Source organism: Dasypus novemcinctus, chromosome 14 (assembly GCF_030445035.2).
Source record: "Dasypus novemcinctus isolate mDasNov1 chromosome 14, mDasNov1.1.hap2, whole genome shotgun sequence".
NCBI lineage: Eukaryota > Metazoa > Chordata > Mammalia > Cingulata > Dasypodidae > Dasypus > Dasypus novemcinctus.
Window position 1 is genome coordinate 30,834,628 of NC_080686.1, and position 20,822 is coordinate 30,855,449.

General features: G+C 36.9%; 1 protein-coding gene and 1 pseudogene across 1 annotated transcript in view; both read left to right on the plus strand.

The window, feature by feature from the left end:
* The window catches only part of PREX2 (phosphatidylinositol-3,4,5-trisphosphate dependent Rac exchange factor 2), a 328,672-nt gene that overhangs the window by 251,099 nt on the left and 56,751 nt on the right, over nt 1-20,822 (plus strand). The gene's annotated exons all lie outside the window — the stretch shown is intronic.
* LOC139436457 (NADH dehydrogenase [ubiquinone] flavoprotein 2, mitochondrial pseudogene) lies at nt 11,589-12,260 on the plus strand (annotated as a pseudogene).

The window sequence follows — 20,822 nt, forward strand, 5'->3', positions numbered from 1 at the left end:
CATGGCAGTTCAAGATCTTACTTGACTTAACCCAAAATTACTTTTCTATCCCTGTGCTTCTTAATTCTATTCATACTGTACTTTCCCTTTTCCCTGCCTTTTCATCCTTCTCTTAGCATTTGCTTTCTCTACATCCAACTATTTACAAAACTATAACTCATATGATTCCATGTCCATGTCCAGTAGAACTTGCTGTATAACATTTTTAAATTGGTCTAGAGTAAGATTTACATTTTTCAAAAATGCTTGTAAGTTTCTAATGTGCAGCCAGAGTTGAAAACCAATTCCCTCGGTCTGAGGTTCTCCTCCAATGGGTGCTAGATCAGCAGAGTCTGCGTCATCTGGGAACATGAATCAACAGGCCTTCCCGGCAATTCTGGTGCACGATTCTCACCTCACTGTCATGATTCCCGTTATCCTCATCCCTAGGCCTAAGTGAATATCACTTCGCTCTTCGCTTTTTTCATTTGATTTAAGTTTTTGGCTATTATAGAATTTGGTTTTTCTCAGCGATGCTGTGTGTGCATTTCTGGTCATCTTTATTCCATTATAAGCTCTTTGAAATGAAGGAGAAGTTTATCTTGGTGTCCCCAACTTTGTTCATCAAAGCGTTTTGCACAGGGAGCGCCCCAGAAGAGTATGTTTTGGCGTGCTAAATTCTTTTGGCATAACGAGCAGATAGAGGTGAGGATGTGACATAGCATCCACACCCCAGTGGGTTATTTTTAAAAACTGAAATATAATATGTGCCCATACATAATAGATACTTGACAAGATGTTTAATAACCATTCTTTATTAGGAAAAACAGCACATGCATTAATTGCATGCTGTCATCTTCTCATAAGAAAACATTTTAATGCATCTTGCCTAGAGAAAGCATTTTTAGAAGTATGAACTCAGTAAAATCAGCTGCCCTTGTCAGTAATTACCTGCTCTCTGTCCCATGTGGGGCATATTAGATTTCTTTTGCACTGAAAGACAATTCTCTTCCTCTTTGTCTCCAGTAATGTCTTCTCTTCCTGCCTATTTCTTGAATAAGGGTGTTAATGTCTTCCTTGATTTTTCCTGTTCCTCTCTAAGCACAAATCTTCCTTATTGTCCTGGGACAATTTGTTCTTTGTGCTCAGAGGTTCTCAATGCCCATCTTAAAATTCAGCCCCAGGGCAACACTCTTTCTTCATTGCCTTAGTCCTTTTAACCACTTTCACTGAAAATGATTTCATTCTGGGGATTAGTTTATTTATTTACTAATCAGGCCTCTTTAAAGGACCTTTTTCATCTTAGCCTTACAATAAACAAATGAATTAATTATTTTATTAAAAAAGCATTCTGTTGATATTTGCCCCCGCACACACAAAAAAGCGTTCTCTAGATTACAAATTTCAGACACTAAACCTTAAAGGGGCATAAGCAAAATAATATAATGGCTCATATAACAGGGGTATCCAGGGGTGTGGCTGTTGTAGGCACAGCCAGATCCAGAGTAGAAAAAGGCATCAGAATACCCTTTCTCCATTTCTCGGCACTCCTTTTCTCTGTTGGACTTAATTTTCAGGCAGGCTTGGCTTTCATTTGGGCAAAGATGGTCACTGCAGATGTAGTGTTACAGTCCATGGATTTTGCACCCCATGCAGAGAGGGTGCACCCTTCCCCTGAGAGTTCCAGTAAAGACCTGGAGAGGCACTCATTAGCCAGAGCCAGGCCATTGTCCCGTTCTTGGGTGGGACCTGCACCACAGGAAACCAATGGACTGTCACAGAAAGCAAGGGATAAGGATGTCTAACAAGCAAAAACGATGGTTTCCACTCTCATTCTGGATATCTCTCCAGAACTGGCAAAGAATAGGTGAAAACAACTTTCTACTTAAAAGACAATGCCAGCCATAACACCTAACTGATTTTATGAACTTGTTGAGAGTCAGGCAAATGCAAGCTGAGTTATGAAGAACATTTAATAATCCAGTGAATTCCATATTATTGGGTCCATTTTAGGGGAACTTATACAAGTTTACACAGATAATAAGTGGTGACAACAGGATTTTAAATTTAATTTTTCCTCTCTAAAGTACATAATTCATGTGCTATATTAGGTTGATTCAAAATGAAGTGGACATTATATTATACATTGAAAATAAATTCTCTGTTGCCAAGTTTTGGTGTCAGACATTACCAAGTGTCCTCAGTTTTTCTAATTCTTTGCCATCAGTAATTCAGTCAGTGTTCATGGTTTCCATTCCAGTGAAAATGGGGAAGACAGGACATAAACAAGTAAATGATCCATAAACAAGATATTTCAGAAAATGAAAAGTGTTATAAAGATAATGTAAAACAAGTTGGTCTACTGGGGGTTGATAGTTTACAGTGAGTAGTTAGGAATGGCAGTGGATAGTTAGGAATGGCTTAAATATTCGGTGGTATTTGGATAGAAGCCAGAATCATAAGAAAACAGCCTTGTCAAAATCTGTGGGAAGATCCAGATGTGCACAAGTCATGGGGACAAACTGATCATGTTTGAGGAGATGAGAAGGCCAGTTGGATTCTAGGACAATGCAGGTTGAGAAATACCAGCAGGGTCTTGATTATGTAAGGCTGCAGGCTGTTGTACGGCGGGGAGTTGGAGTTTGTTCTAAATACTTCTAGAAACCATTGGAAAGTGCTTGTTGAATTATTGATTTCCATTTGTAGCTTATGAATCTCAAAATTGTTGACGTTCTCACAGGACTGTAGTTAAGCAAACAGAGGCTAATGGTTGACTGGACACACCCTAGTTTACTTGTTGCCCCCAGTGTACAAGCGTGAGCTAGCAGAAACATTTTAACAGCTGTTTCTATACCTGCCTGTGCCAAGCTGGCTAAATTCTTGATTTTCTTTTGCTCATGAAGGAGTAACAGCATGCAAATATTTGACTCAGAAATTCTAACAAGGAAATCTCAGGGGGAGGGCAGTTTTCCCTCCCTTTTATGAGCCTCACCCTATTTTTCTCTTTTCTACCTTTGGCTTTTCTGTTTACTCCCTCTGGCCATGAGCCATCTTCCCTATCAACCTTATTTTTTCCTGCCCTACTTAAAGGTAATTTATCATTACCAGAGTTTTTCATTTTAATGCACCCCCTTCATTGGCAAAAAACACCACTGCATGGCAGCTGTAAGACAAATGTAAATATTCATTGTTTTGAGGAAGTACTCCTTTCAGTTTGAGAGGCCTCAATTACTATTTTTAAAATATTATTGGTATGAAGTCAACAGTAAACATAAAACAAAAGTAAAAAGGGAACAAGTTGTGTATTAGTTAAATGAGATCATTTATTATGTTTGTAAAGTGACAGTTTTATACTGAATTTTTTTTTTTGAGGTATATGATTTGGAGTATCTAAGTGTAAATCTATCATCTTTACAAGAAGAAAACAAAAAGCTTCAAAGCAAATGTTCTCTTAAGGCATGTCTTTGTGGATAAAGAATGGCACATGTTTTTTCATTGCTGTTGTTTTTAAAGATTTATTTTTTTTAAACCAAGATACGATTTCTATAGTAAGTGAAAGGAAGGTGGAGGTTTTATTTGTGTTAACAAGAAATGCCACACAAATACGAATCTCAGAGCCATGTATTTTGAACCAGTTTTTTCAACTGGGAAATATCTGGCCAGCAGTATGTGGTTTTGGCCATTTATTTCCATGGTAGCCTCTCCCTAAAATGAGTTACTTCTCTGTGCCTCTGAGTAAGAAAACAGTAACATATGTCAGTGATTATACACTTCTGACTTGGGGGGCATGTAAAGGATGGCATGGAGTGATGCCCTTTTTATGTGTCTAAGTACAACTTTCAAAGTGCATGAGATGACAGAACCTCAGCTTTTACATCCCATCTCCCAACCCAGGAACAAATTCCTCATCCCCAACCTTTTCCCTCAGAGTCGTCAACTCACATAACACTGTTTCCCATTCCTTGTTTGAATAATAGATCGTATATTCAGGTTTGAAATGAATGTTCTGTTGACGTTCTCTTGATGAAGAGCAGTGGAAACAACCTTGAATCCAACTGGAGTTGGGCTTAGTAAATCTAAGAGGAAAGAAAGAGCATGAGAATGAATTAGAATATAAATAACGTTCTTTCCTTAATTTTTTATAATGTTTAGAGCTGTATCTTTTAAAATCAATAAGAAATTTATTTTTAAATTAACTAGAAAAATTCCAGGTGCGTATTTTTCTGCTACATAGCAGATTTCATTTGTTTTCCACTCTTTCAGCTGAATTCCATTTTTTAGTAACCCAATATACATCCACATTTCTTTTTCTCTAAAACTAGCAGTAAACAAAATGTGTTTATTCAGTTCCTTTGAGTTCACAGATTGAGGACACAGAGTTGTCAGAGTCATAAATTTTGTTTCATGTTAAAGTGTTTCTTCAACAGCAGGAGAAAACTAAGTCTAAAAAGAGTTTGAATTAGTTTATAATACCTACTAGTTTTGTAGATTTCTTTCCTTTATTTGAAATATATAAAGGTTCTAACATTTACAAAATAAAATTTATACTTAAGTGCCAAATTCTCCTACAAAGTAACATTAAAGGAACTGTTGGATACTTATATTTATTCAACAAACACTGTGTGATTGCCATGTACCAGGGCCACTGCCATATTCTGGGAACATAGCAATAAACAAGATTGCTACCCTCGGAGAATATGTAGTCTGTGGGGTATAATAAATATTAAACAAAATTATTTTCACTAATAGTTAATAGCAAGCTGTAAAACAAGTCTTGGTGAAAAAGTATAAGGTGCTACGCCTGTGTTTATGAAGGGACTCAAACTTAGTTGGGTTTGGGATGGGGATATGGGTTAAGGTTTCAGGAATGAATTATTTGGAGAAGTGACCTATAAGCTGACATCTGAAAAAGGAATTGGCATTACAATGGGGGATAAAAGTTTGGGGAAGGATGAGGGTCGTTTCTATTGAAGGGGGTGGAATTTTGAAAATCCTGAAAGAGAAAGGAGGAATTGAAAGTTTGGAGATGAGAATTCAGGAGGAAGAAGGGGCATGAAACAAGTCTTTTAAAGAATCAACACTGTCCAGTTCTTTCTCAACTACTTTCAACCCAGCCTTCATCCAGAACTTGCGTCAGCTCCATTACCATTTGCTTGAAATAGTATAATTCATTAGGGCCCAACTCAAATTCATTTCCCTACAGGAAGCCTTCAGTTACAGCCTCAACTGGAATTAATCACTCTCATTTTAAAATTTAACAAGCTCTTGGATTTCATTTGTTTTATCTTGACCTGGGTGCTCTTTACCTGGGTGCCATCCTAGTTCCCCACTGTTCATTGTATATTGTGCCATAAGAATAGTAGAATTGAAATGGAAATCAGATTAACTGTACTGCATAGGCTGTCTTTTTGTGTGGTATTGCCTTTTCATTGAATTTATTCCAGCATCCAGCCTACTTTGTTTTATATCTGGCAAATTCCAGGCCATCTGAAGGTTGCAGATGCTGTCTCTGTTGGAAACCTCTCTCAAGAAAATTCATCAGGGTAGCCAAGATTCATAAATTTCGCATGAGACAAGATAAGATAAATTTGACATTGTAGTGGCACCTTTGAACGTTCCTCTTGATTTGAAAAATCCTATAATTCTATTAAACCTCATCATTGCTTTACTGAAAATGTGATATAGCTATATATACATTTATGCATATAATCTTATTTAAATACTATAGTGTACCTATTCTTATTTGAATTTAGACTAATTCATGTCCTGTATAGCATGTAATTATATCTAATATTTCTTTTACTTTTATCTTAAAGGAATTTTTCATGGAATTTGTAGAATCAAGCAAAACAAGTAGGTTTCATTTGTTAAGAGCAACGAAAGAGATTGGTACTACCTAATAATGATTTTTCATATTTTTGTGAGAAGTACTTCATTGTGATAATATTTATTAAGGACCAGTCAATATTCTGCCTAACTAGTAGAAGCAGATAAAATAATCTTCAATGATAAGCCTTTGAAGAGAATCATCTATAGTCCAAACTGAGAAAAGCTGTTGTTTTCAGCAAAGCAAAAGGAAGATCAAAGCAGTTTGTACTCAGAATTTCCTTTTGAATAAATGAGGGCTGGAAGTGTCAAAAAAGAGAATAAGCATACCCTGAAGAATTGGTTAAGAAAATATACTCTGTGAGGAAAAATTGTGCTTATAGAAGCAGGATTGATTTTTATTTTTAACTCTGCTGACTCTTCTAGCTGATCACAAGGACCATCAGTCTCAAAAATATATTCTTGGCATTCTAGTGAAGCTCTTTCAGTGATTTTTTTTCCCTTACTGCTTTTGTTCAATTCCATTATGCTGACATTTCAGACTTCTTTTGTTTTGTGGATGTATAATGGAAGGTGAATGAATGATTATAAATTATACTTTCAAAGTGTTACCTCTACGCCAGTCAGGAAATTGAGCTTGGGCCCAGAGCTTTTGATACAGAAGACATGATTCTCTCTTAGAAGAAACGAATATGGATTTATTGAAACTCAGGATTTGTGTGATGAATAGAGTATTATGTTTGTAAAATTAGCTGCCTGTTCCCATCAACCACCCAACCTCAACTGAGGACAAGGTACTATCGTATGTAGGTTCAAGTTTATGAAATTTTGCCAGTCAGGAAGAAAGTCACACCTATCTCTGCTTGGCTTTTGGTCATTTCCACCTGAATGATCCCAATTTCAGTTGCTTTGGCCAATTGCCCCCCATCCTTTCCTGGAACAGCTCAAAAGCCCCTTCCTCCATGAAGTCTTCTCACCTCTCTGAGCCTGTTAGTCTTTTTCTTTATACTCCCTTTATATCTCTGTTATAGTGTTTATCACAGTATGCTTTATAGTCTTTGTTTTTGTGTCTGTTCCCCCTTTTTACCTTGTCTCTTGTTTTACCTTGCCTCTCTCTTTTTTTAAAATATATTTTTATTTTTTTAAAAGATACCAAGATTACACAAAATGTTACAGAAAAAAATATATAAGGGATTGCCATATGCCCCACTCCCCATACCACCCACATTTACCCACATTAACAACATCCTTCATTAGTGTGGTACATTCATTGCAATTGATGAACACATTTGGAGCATTGCCACTAGCATGGATTATAGTTTACATTGTAGTTTACACTCTCTTCCACTCCATCTGTAGGTTATGGCAGGATATATAATGGCCTGTATCAGGAGAGGAAGAGTAAATAAGGTGAACAAGTTATTTGGAATCACTCTAGTAAACCATGGTACAGCTAAGAGGCTGTCCAGGGAGCATAAAAGAGGAGCTCTTAGGAAAGTTCTGATGGATGACTGCCAGTGAAGGAAGGAAGAAGAGCTATTTTAGCAGGAGGGTATAAAATGAGCAGATACACTGCACATCTGTAACAATTGGGGAGGGACAGAAAGTGAAGCAGAAGGAGTAGGCCAGAGCAGGTAACAAAGGAGCTCAGGTGCCAGTGAAGAGCTAGGGCTTCAACCTGTGCATGAGGTGGTTTCCTTGTGGGCTCTTAAGCAGCGAGGGTGTGCATTTTAAACGGAGCACCTTGGTATCATTGAGGATATATTTGGGGGTACAAGACTAGGGTCATGGAGACTTGTTAGGAAACTATTAAAATTGTCTAGGAAAATAATGATGAGAACCTTAACCAATAGAAATGGAGATGGAGAGTTAGAGGTTTTAGAAATATTTGGGAAGTAGGAAATAAATGGTCTTGCCTATTGAATAAATAGTGTGCTGAGATGTAGACAAGTTGGTTTGAGTGCCTGGATCATTATCTGAGATAGTGATGAGAAGAGAAGTTTGTTCAGAACTGGAGATTTGAGATGTTGGGGTTCCATCCCAGGGGCTCCATCTAGTAGGCTAGAGTCCCTAACATATACGGAATAGATAAAACAAAATAGTAGATGAAATCACGCAAAGACAGTACCTCACATACTGAGAGGTTGAATAAATTGCTTAAAGGCAGGCAGCTAGGAATGTTGGGGCCAAGGCTCATAATTAGATCTTTCCTGCTCAAAAGCTTATGTTTTTGCAGCAAAGCAGTGAATGCCCCATGTAAATGTACATGGCTTGGGAAAATGTTTTAATGCAATTTTAATCACACACAATAGAAGAGTTACACATAGTACAAAACTTCCTCTGAAGAAATGGGCATTTAATGGTGTTTTGAAGAACAAAAAAGTATTTATTTTGTTGTATTTTCTCTGAAAAGGGACAGTTTCATACCTGCAGAACCAGACAGGAAGCTGTGACAAAGACCAGAGCGGAACAAAAGGACAAGAAGGTATCACTGGAGTCTGACCATAAACCAAACTCTCTAATGTATTTTCGCCTTCATAATGAATATAACTCATGCAGTATGACATTTTGTCAGCAAAGGGAGATTCATCTGCCTCAATTATAAATGACATTAGAGTGCATTATCAGCCATGTTCTTTACAAATTCCAAAATAAAGTTTCTAAATATACAAAATATATCATACTACATAATTACAATTACATATACATATAACTGTAATTATATGTAACTATTAAATATGTAATATTTTTACAGAATAACACTGAATAGCATATTTTTATTGTCTAGTCAAATATAAATACAATTAAAATTGGGTTTTTTTTCTTAATTAGAGAAGTTGTAGCTTTATAGAACAATGATGTATAAAATCCAGAATTCCCATACACCACCTCACTAGTACCACCTTGCGTTGGTGTGAATCATTTGTTGCAATTGATAATAGCACATTTTCCTAATTGTACTAAGTGTAATTACTAATTAAAGTCCATGATTGGGATTCACTGTGTTGTGCAGTTCCATGGATTTAAAAATTTTTTTATTCTGTTAACATATATGCAATCTAAAATTTCCCCTTTTAATCATATTCAGATATATGATATATATTTCCATGTTGTTAATTACATTCACAATGCTGTGCCACCATCACCACTATCCATTTCCAAAATATTTCTATCATTCCAAATAGGAACTCTATACATTTTAAGTCTTGACTTCTCATTCCCTACCCCCACCCCATACCATGGTAAACTGTACTCTAGATAGTGCAAGTTGTTTATTCTAATTGTTTCAAAAAGTGAGGTCATATAATATTTATCCTTTTGTGTCTGGCTTATTTCACTCAATGTGATGCCTTCAAGACTTATCCATGTTGTAGCATGTATTAGGAGCTTCATTCTTTTTTATAGATGAATAATATTCCATTGTGTGTATATACCAGCTTTTATTTATTCATTCATCTGCTGATGGACATTTGGGTTACTTCCATCTTTTGGCAATTGTGAATATGTTGCTATGAACATCAGTGTGCAAGTATCTGTTCAAGTCCCAGATTTCAGTTCTTCTGGGTATATACCTAATAATGGGATTGCTTGTTCATATGGTAGTTCTATACGTAGCTTTCTGAGAAACCGCCAAATTGCTTTCCACAGAGGCTGCACCATTCATACATTGCCAAGAGCAATGAATGATTGTTTCTATTGCTGTGCTTCCACTCTAACACTTACTTTCCATTTTTTTTAAATAGCAGCCATTCTAATGGGTGTCAAATGGTATCTCATTGTGGTTTGTTTTTTTTTTTAAAGATTTATTTTTTATTTATTTCTCTCCCCCACCCTGTTGTCTGTTCTCTGTGTCCATTCACTGTGTGTTCTTCTGTGTCCTCTTGGATTCTTGTTATTGGCACTGGGAATCTGTATCTCTTTTTGTTGTGCCATCTTGCTGCGTCAGTTCCCCGTGTGTGCTGTGGCACACCTGGGCAGGCTGCGCTTTCTTCGTGCAGGGCAGCTCTCCTTACGGGGTGCACTCCTTGTGCGTGGGACTCCCCTACACAGGGGACACCCCTGTGTGGCAGGGCATTCCTTGAATGCATCAGCACTGTGAGTGGACCAGCTCACCACACAGATCAGGAGGTCCTGGGTTTGAACCCTGGACCTCCCATGTGATAGGCAGATGCTCTATCCATTGAGCCAAATCCGCTTCCCTCATTGTGGTTTTGATTTGCATTTCCCTGATAGCTAATAGAGTTGAGCATCTTTTTATGTATTTTCTGGCCATTTGTATTTCTTCTTTGGAGAGGTGTCTTTTCAAGTTTTTTGCCCAATTTTTTTTTAAAAGATTTATTTATTTATTTATTTCTCTGTGTCTGTTCTCTGTGTCTATTTGTTGCGTCTTCTTTGTCCGCTTCTGTTGCTGTCAGCGGCACGGGAATATGTGTTTCTCTTTGTTGCATCATCTTATGTCAGCTTTCCGTGTGTGCAGTGCCATTCTTGGGCAGGCTGCACTTTCTTTCGTGCTGGGCGGCTCTCCTTATGAGGCACACTCCTTGCACGTGGGGCTCTCCTACGTGGGAGACATCCCTGCATGGCACGGCACTCCTTGCGTGCATCAGCACTGCGCATGGCCAATTTTTAATTGTTGTTAAGTTGAAGAATTTCTTTTTATATACTGAATATTAAGCCTTTATCAGATATGTGGTTTCCAAATATTTTCTCCCATTTTGTAGGTTGTCATATTACTTTCATGATAAAGTCCTTGGAGGAACAAAAGTTTAATTTTGATAATGTTCCATTTATTTATGTTTTTTCTGTCATTGCTTGTGCTTTGAGCATAAAGTCTGAGAAACCATTGCCTAACCAAAGCCCTGAAGATGCTCCACTACATTTTCTTCAGTGAGCATGGTAGTTCTAGCTCTTATATTAAAGTCTCTGATCCATTTTAAGTTTATTTTTGTATATGGTGTGAGGTAAGGCAAATATGAAGACAGTTTAATCATACCAAATTGAAAGTATATAGCACTATTCCATTCATAGCATACCTCATACAACTGTATACACATAAATAGTTTAAAAGCTTCTTTGATGTGTTTCAATTTGCGTAAACTTTCAACATCATTTACTTGAGATATAAGTAAACTCAGATGTAAAATTAAGCTCACCCGGAGAGCACTCTGGGAAATAACAGATGAGCAAATCCTTTGCTAGTTGTAAGGAGAAGCATTTTCAGTAGACTTAGCAGGACTTTCATTGCATTTCTTATGAACAAAATTAGGAAAAACAAAACAAAACAGAAATATGCTTAATAGACCAGATGACATTAGGTCGTGATAAAAAAAACTGTCATATTGGTTTGAGATAAGTATGGGATTTCTGCAGTGCTCTGAATGAGAGGAAATGGAAGGTTAATGGTCAGGAAAGGCCTGCTGCCTCAGTGTTCCAGGATGGGGAATCAGCCAAATGTGGATTCTAGTCCCCACTCTAACCATATGACTGGGAGTAATTTCTTAATATCTCTAAGCCTCAGGCCCCTTATCTGTCTGTTGGAGCTGGTGATCTTCCAGATGCCGTATTAACCAAGAGGAGGTATGTAGAGTCTTCACTATTTGCCTAATATAGAGAGGAGCTGATCCTGAAGACTTGTATCTGAAGAGTCACCTTCATAGATTTTCCTGTAGAGGAACTTACCCAAAGAAAAAAATTACTATCAAGGGCATCCCCCACGTGCTCAGGGCCTGGGCATTTCACCTTGTCACCCAGGAAGGGAGACGTATAAGGAACTTGCCTAAACAATTGAGCAAAATGGAGCTAGAGGAGCCTTATTTGTGCAGAGAGGTATTCTTGAGAATAATCCAGATAATCCATTGTATTTCACACTGGCAAACTCTTAAGAGGGTAGAGGCAATTGTGAAAAGCTCTTTGAAATGTCATACAACAGCTGTGCTTCCAGACCTGCATTTAGCCCAAAGACAGAATGAATGGTTGCCCAACTCTTATCAGCAAGGTTGCAGAAGGTTTGCAAGTACTGCCAATGAGAGTATAGGAGGTACAAACGTTTTTTACAACGTGTAATTAAAGCCAGTTAGACAGTGTTGCATTCAGGTCTGTACTCTTACACCTCACATGCTTGCAGATTCTCACAGTTTACTGAGCCATGCCAAAAAGACTTGGAAAACCTTTTAAAAGTTTGAGGAGACTAAACCTGACAAACTATTCACTCTAACAGAGGTGGCCAGTTTAGGGCCTGTGTAAATGCACCAATGGTTCAAAGAAATCACTACTATGAGAAACTGACACCTAAGGATATTGAAGGTACTATTGATGAGCTCAAGGCTGGCAGAATCACAAAACCTAAGCCTAGGTTTTGTGGGCACTTGTCTTGTGAGCCAGCTGGAGGTCTTTACTCTTTAACTGTGCCATCTAAAGTTCCCAGACTGTGCTGTGCAAGTAGACCTTTAACTTAAATTCAACTCTGTGTATGTCACTGGAGAAAGAAAATATGGATTTCCCATCCAAAACAATACTTACTATCAAGGACTTGAATAGTAAGTTTATGGGAGAAATTTGGGACCAGGAACTTAGGAGCTGGTTTGGAACCCTCTAGTGCTTGGCTATATTCATATCCATGGTTTTCTTCAAATTCCAAGTTTCTAGTACTCAATAAGCCTTTTCCTTTATAATTACTTCTGATTTAGAGCCTTCAGGAATAACCTTCTTTCCATTTAAAATCTTTTTGTTTCATAATTAGTATGTCAAGGAAAGTATTTGTAACCCTAATCCAAGCCGTAAGTTTGCATAATGGTAGGAAAATCTGCAGTTAAATTAATTCATGTTAAGAAAAATTGCCTAAAGTTGCTGGTCCCATAAGAAATAGTTTTATCAGCTGGAGCAATGTTTCCCAAAATATCAGCAGTGAAGGACCAGTTGTGTTTTTAATTTTCAATTAATCAGAGACTGTTAACTTTGTAAAATACAACTAAGATGAATCACTAGAAAAATGAAATTAAGAAGCCATTTGAAATACAAAGTGAGTTTTATGAATATATTCAATTGATATAAAGTACATTTCAATAAATATATTCAAAGCCAACCCAATGTAAAAAAAAATTTAAATACCAAAAACTGTACATGGTATTTATTGAAGGAATCTGTAGGCAGTTGATAAAGAATTGTAATTAAACTCATTTTTGTCATCCTGCAATCAAAAATAACCAAGATTTATGAGTGAAAGAGTGATCTCCCATATTCAGTGCCTTTACATACATTGTGAACAAAGACTGCATATACCAATAATATTTAAAGTTTTTAATGTAAGAAATGAACTAGTTTCTTGCTTAAATTAAAGTTTCTAGTCTGGTCTGGAATGATGACCACTTTGCTTACAAGGAATAATGCAAATCTAAACTACCTCTATGTTTTAATTACCTGCATAGTAAACAGAAGCAGTCTCTCCAATATTTTGTTGGGAAAGAAAGAAGAGACTTCAATGCAATTTCTTGGCAGAAACCCAGTGAGGTTGTTATTTCCATCTGTAAATTATAGGTAAAAAGAAATAATCCAAATTTTATTTCTCTAATAACATTAAACCATAAATTTTTAAAATTCTAATTAAAAATTAAAATGATTGTAAAGTTAATTTTAAATGAAAAATAAATGCTCTCTTTTTTTCCTTACCAGTTTTATAGACTTTTGGTCAATGGTTGACAAGCTAAAATTTCACTTGTTGTGCTGTGGGCCTTCAGTGTGTGACTATTCTGCATCTCAAAACAACATGACTCCTGTACTGGACTATACCCTTTACAGTGAGATGAGTCCACTGAGTTCCTTAAGTCCGTGAAGCACCCTTCATTTGGCACTGTGCTAGAGGATGTAGGCTAGGATTCAAAACAAAAAAAAAATAATAAAGAAGTGCTGTTGAGAGAGATATCTTTAACCTTTTATACACTTACTTGTGTTCTTAGCATAGGGAAGGAAATTGTAAAGTGAGCCTAGAGCAGATTCTGAAGGAGGGGAAGCAAGCCTACCTTGTATCTGGGTGAAGAAATGTCGTAGAAAACAACGGTGGGGACAGGCTACACACTAGTGGAAAGGCAGGCTCTTAGGGTAGTTGAGAAAGCCCTGGAAGAGCCAGCATTAGGACTTTCTGTTTTTCTGCAAAGGAAAGCCCACTGGCATAAGGATCTTCAGCCACTGACCAGAGAAGGAAGAACATTCCTTACCCCATGTGTGCCAGAATGCCAGTTCCACAAGGGAAGGAGCCTTGTCCCTTTTGATCACTCCTGTATCCCTAAAATAGAACATTTTTTGACCCTAAACAGTTGATCAAAAATATTGTTAGAATTAATCGAATGAAAGTATTAAGAACATGCCTTTATGTCCAGAAAAACATAGTGTAAAGTTAGTATTTTTATTGCTCTGAAGTTCCTATTTTTGAATGCCACAGGGACTTCAGGAAGGTTAAATAGATTTTATAGCAATTTATCAAAAATAGCAACAATAAGGAAAAATAAAACGTTTAAGTATCTAATCATGTTCTTCTTCACTGCTAGCCAAGGCAGCAGAGCAGAACCTGCGGCAGATAAGGCGTGAAGCTCAGTCTGTCTCTCATCACTCTCCTCTGCTCCTCCTTTTTCTTCTTTCACCCTTTCTTTTTCTTTTTCAGTGCTGTGTATATCTGTCAGAAACTCCAAACCTCCATCTCCATACCTTCTCCTCACTCAAGGAGAGTAAGCAGCTTTCACACAGGCTTAAGATCCGCCATCTAAATGGGCCATTCCTTTCCTCACTGTTAGAATTTTTCTTATGTCTCAGACACTCTTCAGCACTTCTGCCTGTGTGAAACCTAATTCGCTCCCTAACGTGCTTTTCTAGTTCTCTGCTAATACTTTTTAGGTCACTCATCACACTGGATTGTGCTCACCCATTTATTGTCCTCTCTGTCAAGCTATATCATATGTCCTTTCCAGGTGAATATCGTCTTATTTACCCCTTTACCCCCAGCACTTGGCCCTGACCATGGCTTATTGTTTTTGTTTATTGAATGAATAAATGAATATATCACTTAAGAGTTTAGGGAAGATGAACAGATATGGGTCCTGAGGGGAAATCAGATATCCCAGGAGAGTGTACAGCATGAGAGGGGAGGCAGAACACTAGAAAAACCAATGTTGAAAGGGGTAAGTGAGGAAGAGGAGTCCATAGAAGAGGCAGAAAAAGTGAGTTCAGAGAAGTGGGTGAAAACCAACAAATGCCGTGTCAATGTCAAAAGAGTAAGGCAATCGGGAATTTGAAGGAGAGTGTGAGTGAGAATGCAAATAGTGCCTGGAAAAATGTCCATCAGATTTGGCCAGTGCAGAATCATTACATCTTTAGACATGATTCTAGTATCATGGTAGGGCAGAGACCTGAGCTCGGTTAGCTGAGAAGAGTGAGGGGAAGGTTTGGAAGTCGGAATAGCAAGTCAGACTTTGCTGGGAGAAAGTCTGATTGAAAGAGGAGGTAAGTTATTGGACAGTTGCCTAGAAGGGGCATGGAATCAGTGAAGATTTATTTATTAGATGGAAATTGATCAAACTTAAGGTTCTTTGCAAGAGATTATCCCCTGCCAGCTAATACTGATTTTCATCTAATCCTTACCTTATTTACTTATTGATTCATTTAACAAATATTTAATCAATAACTACTGTGTGTTAGTTTTCTGGGTACTGGGCATGTGATGCGAAACAAGACAAGTCTCTGCCATCCTGGAGATTACATTCAATTTCAAATTTTCTTTAAAATGTGTCCTTGACCTGTTTGCTCATTAGAGCAACAAAGTTACTAAGGAGTCCTGATGGATTTAATGCATTTTATTTACTCTATTTACTCTGTCTCTAAATTCTGCTAATGATAGCTCTCTGATGTCTATATCTGTATTTTCTACCCATATTACATTTTCCCTGGCATTCTCTCTGAAACAGTGGTCTATAGTTAATTGTAAGTTGAGACTCATTTTTTAATTGCTGTCAGCCTTATTATATTAGAAGACTGTAACAGTTCCACACTGCTTCAGCTGATTTTAAGTAAGCATATTAAAAGCTTAAGAAAAAGGGAACCTGTTTTGCCTTTTTCCGACATACTATAAGAAGAGGTTATCTTTTTCTTATTATAAGTTCATAAGAGCATCAGTGAGAGTGTATGAAAGGTTTACAATAAATCCATTATCTTTAAAATGCACATATTGTTTGTGAGAGACAAATTAATTTGCTTAACAACTTTTTCTTGACCAACTTCCCCAAATGATGAATGATTTCCAATACTTTTTGTCATACAATCTTACTTGGAAGAAAACACATTTCCCTTTGAAAATGTTTGACACTGCCATTCATTGATAAAGAAACTTGTGGAAATGTACCTATTCATTATTTTATTCAAACAAAATATACTGAATGCTGACTGTGTGCAACGCCCTGTGTGAGGTGATGTAGCAAAAATAAGTTCTGAATTGGCTCTGTCTCCAAAGTACTCATAGTTTATGGCCAAAGAAAAACATGTAAACCAATCCTTGCATTTCAGGAAAGTAGATACTTCAGTAAATGAACGTATAAGGCACAAATCAGTAGACTGATTCTGAAGATACTGAGAAAGTTTGTGAGAAGATGTGACGTTGTAGGGAGACCTTGAAGAATTATTACTATTATTCCTACTCCTACTACTCTGACTAAAAATAGTTAACTTTGAGAGACTTGCTGTGTGTCAGATACTTTACCAAGGGCTCTGGTTTTAGCCAGATGAAGGAAAAGGCAACTTTTTATTGGTTCTGGTACACCAATAGAAAAACTAGGAGTTAGGTCTTTAAAACGCCAATATGATAATAGATAATCATATTTGTTTTAATTGTTTTTAGAATTGAATAAGAAGAAGAACTTAGATGTGCTGGGTTTTTGTTTTTTTTTTTTCCTGGCATAATTTATAGCTAAAAGTCTCCTGGGAGGCTTAGGAGGGACCTTGTCTGTGAAATCATGGTTGTCTCTCACTGAGGGAGGGATTGTTAAATGCTCTTACTCTCTACTTTCAAGTGTTGATGATTGTTCAGCATCAGTGCTCCTGATCCTCATTTTCCTTATTCTGCCACAGTGTTTATGGGATGGTAGCCTAAGGAGAATTCATTTCGCAAACAAAGTATCATTTTTTAAAATGCACGGTATTCATTTTATCTATTTTTTAAATTAAGATCTTTCATATACATATTTTCCTCTACTGGGTCACATACATATTTAGTTTCCCTATAATATGGTAACTCCCACTCTTTCTTTAGTGGTCTCATGAAATAAAATTCAATTCGGCTCAACAACACATCAAGTATTAGACACAGGCTGTGTGTCTGGCCTTGTTTTAAGCTATGGGATTACAAATAAAAGAAACTGGGTCTCTGTCCACTGAGAAAACATACTTTAGCACAGGGACAGAATGAATGCAACTCTGTGTAATAGAGAGAGGTAAATTTGTTCCAATGAGGAATTTCTCAAGATGATATCATGTTTGAGCTGGGTTTTTCAAGGTTCAATAAAATTTTGCCAAACAGGATGAGGTGAGAAGGCACTCCAGACAGAGAGGAAATAGGTGTAAGGTGAGGAGGCGCACCTGCAAGTCTTGGGGAATCAAACCTGAACATGGCAGGGGAAAGTGGCAAGAGATGGGATGTGAAGGTCTGGTCATGGCTTATTAGAATATGCCAGGCTAAATTATAGACCTTGAGCACTGGAGAAATTTAAGTAATCTTAATGCAAGATAATGAAAGGCTCATATCTATGCTTTATAAATGTAATTTTGAAGGCAGAGTGGAGTCAAATAGTATATACATGGTAGAGAAGGAGCTGACCTGTCAACTTCTCATCAATTGAGCTATTAGAAGACTTTTATGATTTTAAACCTGGAAGGATTTCTTTAATATGAAATGTCAAACTTTCTTAAGATACAACTCTTATCCAATGAAATATAATTATTTAAAAATAGGAATAGTATTTGATTTAATATTTTATAAGTATAAGTAGTTTTTTTATTTCATATGGTTAAAGTTTATTATTTGGGAAAACTTTCTTATTTTTAAGGATTTGCCTTTTCTCTCTATTTCTGCCAAGATTGTGTTCAGTTAGGGCAGGGCGTGGTATTGCCATTGGAAAACTTGTACATAGGAAGTATTCTAACACTAGGTGGTGTCTGAGGTAATGTGTACATATTGCAGGGAATCCTCCCTAGCAGACTCATAAAAGCAAGAGGGAAAATCCAAACAAAAATAAAGGAGCATTTGGAAAGCAGTGAATGAGATTTTAATCCAGTCAGATCATGGTGGAATATGCTCAGAAATAAGAAGAGTGAAATGTGGCTAGCAGCAGCAGTAGGGATTGATAAGGTTGCTGCTACCTCTACCACCACAATTATACTTCCATGGCATAAGACAAGTCAGGAAAACACCACTTACATTTTTTTAATGTTGGAAAGTCTTGCTTTATACTCACACATATTGTTTTGTAACCTTCCAGGAGATTTTGTCAGCACTGCGGAGCTGTTAATTGATAATAGGAAGTTCTAGAAAAATTATAACCTTACATGCTCTATTTTTGACAGGCCAAAAGATGTTCAGGTAAATCCAAGATAATCTTATTATTCAAAATTTCTCTTCATCTCTCTTTAAGTAGTACATATTCCACAGACAACAAGGCTAATGCAAATGAGCATTCTCTCACCTGTTCACTCATGTTCTTTTCCCAGATGTGGCCACACGTTGAACCTGACAATTTTTGTTTGTGCAAAAGATCAGTATCATTCACTGAGATAAGATCATCTTTTTTCTTTTTTTTTCTTTTTTTTTTTAATATATATATGTATTTTTTAAAATTTCTCTCCCCTTCCCCCCCAAGTTGTCTGCTCTCTGTGTCCATTTTTGGCGTGTTCTTCTGTGACCGCTTCTAGCCTTACAAGCCGCACCAGGAATCTGTGTTTCTTTTTGTTGTGTCATCTCGTTGTGTCAACTCTCCACGTGTGTGGCGCCATTCCTGGGCAGGCTGCACTTTCTTTCGCACTGGGCGGCTCTCCTTACGGGGCGCACTCCTTGCACGTGGGGCTCCCCTGCACAGGGGACACCCCTGCGTGGCATGGCACTCCTTGTGCGCATCAGCGCTGTGCATGGGCCAGCTCCACACGGGTCAAGGAGGCCCGGGGTTTGAACCTTGGACCTCCCATGTGGTAGGCGGATGCCCTAACCACTGGGCCAAGTCCACTTCCCAAGATCATCTTTTTTCTATGGAATTTTTTCCTCCTTTTATGGTATGTTAGATAAATGCAGTTTAACAATTATAATCATGACACCCAGTCACCCTTGTAGTCAACTGCTGTACTATCATAATAATGACAAAGGTAATCATGCGCATGAAAGCTATCCTAAATTGACCAAATAGTTGTTACAGTTCTTTTGTGAAATGCAGAGGAACTGTTAAAATCCAAAATAAATGTAAAATGTGTAAAAGCAACCAGATATGGTTTCAAATGCTTTAGGCTAGGACCTGATATTAGAAGTCTAGCCAAGTAGAAATTTCTGTAAATGATTAGAAATATAGACATGACTTCATAAGCCACGATCTGGAGGGAGAGCAAGTATCTAACAGAGATCTGAGCTGAATGTTGAAGTTGTTTCTTATTTATAACACATCATTGGCTTTTATGCCCTAATCATTTCCCTTCGAGACTGGGTATCCTTCAACTTCTCCACAACAAAGAAAACAAAGGCTTGCCAAATGAAATGCCACTTTTGTCATTGATTTAACCCCTGAGTATTTCTTATATAACAGAATAAATTAGTTTAAATATTTCAAATCAGGTCGGTGCATTGTCTCTCCTTGTGTGAGAAACTGACCAGCCCTGGGAGACCGCCTGACTCTGTGGAGTGATGGATCCTCATCCTTGACCCAATTGAGAGAGTATTTTTCTAACTCTTCATTCTTGTTTAATTTGAGTTTATCTCAATTTTCCCAACCTCGTTTTCTTTCTCCCGTAGCAAACATCAGTTCTCTATTTATATTAGCATAGTTTTACTATGAATGCTGAATATTCTTTTCATTTCTAGGGTATTTGCAACTCTGAATTTCCTAAATGTCCATGTCTTATATATGAAGTATTTCCTTCCATTCAGTCTTACTTTTACTTATAGCTCAGTGTTTACTATGTAGTGTTTCTCCACTGCTTAATAAGTTAATTATAATTCTTTAGTTTGGTATTTAATTTTTTCACAATATGTATCTAGCTTACTTATCCACCATTACTTATCACTCCCTTATATGAATCTACTCTTAAGTCAAATTGACTCCATCTATTTCTATATCTGCTCTGTTATTCTTGGGGTTACCTCCATTTGAAATGATACTTTCCCATTTTGACCTGCCTAGAATCCACTATTCTTCAACATTCAATCCTTGTGCCATACTGTTATATGGTCTTTCTTCTATATACCATGTGATTCTTTGTACCTTTTAATTTACCTATCTCTTTTGGCCATGCATTATAGTCATCAGTATACTTGTCTTCACTGTTAGATTGTATCTAATAAATGACCCAGATTAGTTTCATTAGTTATTTGACCTGGATGTATCTATACCAATACTTATAACTACAGACCTCATCACCTCTTTAATATTTTATTCTATAGTGGTTGAATGAAAAACAAAAGCAACAACATTATCATCATAAATTCATTTTATATGGCTTAATTAATTGACAAAGTTGTGTTACAGTAGAACCTGAGATATCCCTGTGTGAAAAGAAACTAACTAGTTAGTCTATATGAAATAGCAGCAGTGCTTTTAAAATGTTTTTAATAAGATTTGCTGTATTCAGACAAAGAGCCATGACTTCATTCTTACTAATCCCAGAAGCATAATAAACTAGGGTCACTTTTGGCATTAATCCAATTTTTCCATTAACTTTTCCAATAAAATTTGATTAAGGGGCAATAGAAGACTTTGTAATTAATTAAGAGAAGTGTGTTAGAAATT